We start from the raw sequence: 5,470 nt of genomic DNA, 5'->3' as shown, positions 1-5,470 counted from the left end.
CTTAGTGATTTAGTCTCCTCTAATCTAGTTAACCGCCAATGTCTTGGTCACTTAATTTTGATTAGACGGTTAGGTTCAATTCTAGTTTATTGGCCTCAAAAATCGTAACTACCCATATATAAAAAGATTATATGTCATGTATCCTGTTAAGTCCAAGTAATTAGTCATTTAAGAGGAATTTACTTTCAAGCTAGTGTTCAAGTGAGATAACTCTTCCAAGAATCACAAGAACGTATATAAAATAAGGATTATTCTTCCCATCTCCCCAGATTCATAAGATAAAGAACAAAAGTAATCTTTGAAACTGACTTAATACATTAATTAAAATAGAACAATAATAGTCTTAATCCATAGAAATAAATAGAACTCCTAACCTTAACTAAGGAGGTTTAGTAGCTCATGCTTCAGAGAGAAAACTAGGGTTTAGAAAATGTGAAAGTGCGGAAATGAGAAGATCCCCCTAATGGTAGAATCTTTTCCCTTTTATATCTAACCTAATTTGATTTGAAACTAAAATAAAATAATAAATCCTAAACCTAAAATGTTTTTTCGTAATTAAGAATAACAAAAATAAAATAAAATAATTAAAAGCTAAATCCAACTAAAGATGCTTCATTAAAGAGAATTTGGTCCGGATTACTGGCGCTAAACGCCAGTTGTAGCATTTAGCGCCTTTGTGGGCAGAAAGCTCTTATTCTTCTCTGGCTTGTTGGCGTTAAACACCAGACTTGGTGTTTAGCATCCTAATAGGAAGAAAGCTTCCTTGTGCTGCTGAGTTGCTGGTGCTAAATGCCTAAGTCCGCATTTAACGCTAGCTTGGCAGATTTGAATTCTTCTCTTTTCTTGCACCAAAAATTTTGCCAAACTGATCTGAACTTCACCTAAAATAATTAAAACATTAAAGCAACTTAAAGTAGCATCCAAAGAGGTTTCAAACACTAAAATAAGACTAAAATTCACTTAATTTGTATCTAAAATAAATAGAAAATATAGATAAGATGCTCACGCATCAAAATTCACCATCCCGAAGATAAGAATCTCCCTCATACAACCAAGATCCTGGACCTAGTTCATGGCCAGGGAAATCAACTGGAACAGTTCGAACATGAAGCTGAGTGACAGCGGGAAGCGAAACGAGAGCTATATGTAACGACCCAATTTCTGGTATGTCATGATCGTACTAGAAACTGAGCGCTACCAACTTGTCTTCCTAATTATTATTATTATTTATTATATGAGCCTGATTCGTTGTTAAAAGCGTAGTTATTTTGCGAGGTACTTTTTTCTTTGAAAACGTTTGGATTAATAAATAGAATCATTCATAATCAATTCACAAATAATAATAGATAAAACAGTTATAAATAACCACACATACATACATCACAAGTAGTTCACAACAATCGGTGATTTAGCCTTTACTAGAGTATAGACTTTTAGTTAGAACACCTATAGATATAGCTAGATAATATATATATATATACATACATACAACATCCCAGGCATTGACTTGTTCAAGAACTCTCTAAGCTGCCGCCCAGGTTAGCCTAGACTCTATACTCACCTAGTCCCTCTAAACTACTAAAGCGAGGTAAAGTACGTTCTAAGTCTTCAAAACTCAAGTAAGGTGGAACGTCATCAAAAGGTGGAACACCATCTAGTACTCCTCTGCAGGATCAGTCATTGCCATATGACGTCTCTCTGGTATCTCGTCAAGTAGCCACACAACAGGAGTCTCGTACACAGGATTTAGGCTAAAGTTCACGTACAAATGGGGTACAGACATTGTTTGGTCTCACAGTATATACATATAAACAAAGAACAAGATTCATCTTAGACTCAGAAGACTACCGAGAGCGGAATCCTTTTTAGGAACGATCGTCAGCGAACTACGGAAGGGTACTCATGCTTCCATTTGAAGGGGGAAGGGAGAGAGAAGGGGTAAGAACTGGGGAGTTCTTAGTAAGGTCGGGGTTATTAGTTAAGTTTATTAATTCTGTGTTATTTAGCAGGCAAATAGTAGAATACAGAAAACAGTAAATAGAAGATACAGATAAATAGGGAAGATAGAAAAAACAAATAGCATAACACAAACATAAGTGATAAGGAAAAAAAACAAGAGGATAGATAAGGGGGGTTTTCCTACTAGACCTCTAAGAAACCTGTTCTTAGCAACCTAGGTCACCGGAAGGGGCTCCCTACTAGACCTTCAAAGAACTTGTCCTTGACAACCTAGATCAGAGGGATGAAAATTGAATCACTCAATTTTCTCCATGCAACAAGTGAAGCAAATCACTCACCTCACTTAATCACAAAAAATGTGCATAAAGCACTAAATAAATTTTATTCATCAAAAGTTATTCCAAATTGTCTCACCAAAGGTGTTTAAATAGACCCCTAACAAACTAACTAAAAGATAAGATAACTAATTTAAATCAGATTTGATCTTATTGGATTAGATCAGATTTGATTTAAATTTTAACATTCTAAAGATATGATAACTAATTTAAATCAGATTTGATCTTAATTGATTAAATCAGATTTGATTTAAATTTAAAATTCCTAAAAATACTACTAAGCAAATTGGAAGTAAATCAAATCTTCCAACAAACTCTAACAGCAAAACAAATTAAAATAAATTATTAAGAAATTCGAAAATAATAATAATTTATGCCTCCCACAGAATTTGAAAAGCATTATTGGGCTTCTTGCTGTCCTGACTTAGCCCAATGGGCCTTATGAGTTGTCGACCTTTCAGCACTACTGTTTTTGAGATGGACTCTTGGTCTTCTTGATGTCCAAGACTGGCATGGTGTAATTCTTCTAGTATTCAAATCCTTGAATATGACAAGATTACCATTCTGCCCCTTAACTCCAAAATGACCAAAATGCCCTCCTGAGCACGTATCATTCTCTCCCTCTTCAAAAAGATTCGTCCTCGAATCTTGAATGAGATGATCTTCGTCCCTCCAAGGAATCCAAACCCAATCTCCGGGTTTAAATACCATTGTTTGATGGCTTTTCTCTATCCACTGAATTGTAGCTATGTCCCTCATGTGTGCAAGTTCAATCTTTCTAACCATGGTTTTACCATCTTGTCCAAAGTGTGAAAGTTGTCTTTCTTCTTTTTTATCCATATTAATGCCTCCATAATTGACCAATGAATCTACAACGCCTAGAAAATTTGATATAAAAACACTAGGAATTTCGTGGTTAGATGTATGAGAAACTAAGGACTCTGTGGATTTCAATGAGACTAATGCACTCTTGTCTAAGCTAGAACTTTCTAGATCTCTCTCACAAGTGTGTTTATTGAACTCAGTTTCTTTTTCACTCATTGACTCCTCTCGCTCACTATTCTCATCTTTTCTCTCAAACCCCTCGCTTTCAATCAAACATGGATTCTTTTCACTCAAACACTCAATCTCTTTCTCAATTTCTTTTCTCTCATATTCTTCAAATTGCTCACATCCCAAGGACCCAGTTGAGAAATTCTGCACTGCTAAATCTTCCAAGGACACATCACCCTCTACAGCATACTCAACAAATTCTTTCATCTCTGGCTTTGAAGAAGAATGAATGATAGGCATAGAAGAATTCCTCTTGTTATGGCGAGCTATCATTTATTGCACCTGCTCCCATTCAATGGCCAATTTGACTAAATTGTCCATGGTTGTGTAATGGTAACATTGGACTTCATCTATAAGTTCTTCATGTAATCCAAACAAAAATCGGTCCTTAAGAACCCCAGGACTCGTTTTAATATTAGCCATGTCCATCAAATATAGAAACTCCTTGTGGTACTCCATCACTGATTGTGAGCCTTGTTGTAACGTAAAATTTTTTCCAAAAAATGTATTGTGGTATGATGATGGTACAAACTACCTCCTCATGATTTTCTTCATCTTCTCCCAACTGCTAATTGGAAAAATTGGCTTGTACCAGTTGAACCTTCTTTTCCTCTGAAAGGATGCAATTTGCAAAAATCGATTCTACCTTCCTTTTCCATCTAAAATACGCTTCAGGATCGTTCCTCCCTTTGAATGCAGGGATTTGAAACTGAGAACTCTTTTTCGCATATGAGCTTCCTTCATCATCACTATTGTAATACTCAATCATTTTTTTATTTTTATATATATATTTTTTTCAGACACGGACTTAAAAATAGGATAAATGCAAAAACAAAATTAAAAAGGAATTTTTTTTTCATTTTTTACTCTAACGCGGATTTACAGAAATTAAAGAAAAAAAAAACAAAGAGACTAAACAAGACCCATGGAATGTGTAGATAAATAAAAATTTATCTACGACCTGTAACTGATACCAGATGATAAGGAAAAAAAAAACAAAACAAAAGGATAGATAAGGGGGATTTCCTACTAGACCTCTAAGAAACCTGTTCTTAGCAACCTAGGTCACCGGAAGGGGCTCCCTACTAGACCTTCAAAGAACTTGTCATTGACAACCTAGATCAGAGGGATGAAAATTGAATCACTCAATTTTCTCCATGCAACAAGCGAAGCAAATCACTCACCTCACTTAATCACAAAAAATGTGCATAAAGCACTAAATAAATTTTATTCATCAAAAGATATTCCAAATTGTCTCACCAAATGTGTTTAAATAGACCTCTAACAAACTAACTAAAAGATAAGATCACTAATTTAAATCAAATTTGATCTTATTGGATTAGATCATATTTGATTTAAATTTTAACATTCTAAAGATATGATAACTAATTTAAATCAGATTTGATCTTAATTGATTAGATCAGATTTGATTTAAATTTAAAATTCCTAAAAATACTACTAAGCAAATTGGAAGTAAATCAAATCTTCCAACAAACTCTAACAGCAAAACAAATTAAAATAAATTATTAAGAAATTCGAAAATAATAATAATTTATGCCTCCCACAGAAATTGAAAAGCATTATTAGGCTTCTTGCTGTCCTGACTTAGCCCAGTGGGCCTTATGAATTGTCGCCCTTTCAGCACTACTGTTTTTGAGACGGACTCTTGGTCTTCTTAATGTCCAAGACTAGCATGGTGCAATTCTTCTAGTATTCAAATCCTTGAATATGACAAGATTACCATTCTACCCCTTAACTCCAAAATGACGAAAATGCCCTCCTGAGCACGTATCAAGAAGAATACAAGAAAATAACACAAACACAGAGAATAGAATACAAACAAGGAAAGCATACATTCATACAACAATCATAACAGAGGAAATGCACAACCAAGTATGATGCATGTCTAGCCTTAGTTCAGGTAATGAGCTCATCTGTTGATTTCTACCCGCTCCCGACGTAACCCGAAGCAGTTGAAACAGGTATGGCTTTACAGTCAGCATAGGTACAGTTCTCACTAACCGATGTATGCGTCATATTTTCTGTAAGTAAAATCTGCCTTACAGATGGTGGCATTCCAGCAGTGTATAAAATCATATCCTCTGCAAGCAATCCATGCCTTA

The sequence above is a fragment of the Arachis stenosperma genome, chromosome 2, assembly GCF_014773155.1.
Source record: "Arachis stenosperma cultivar V10309 chromosome 2, arast.V10309.gnm1.PFL2, whole genome shotgun sequence".
Taxonomy (NCBI): Eukaryota; Viridiplantae; Streptophyta; class Magnoliopsida; order Fabales; family Fabaceae; genus Arachis; species Arachis stenosperma.
Note: the sequence above shows the minus strand (reverse complement) of the source record.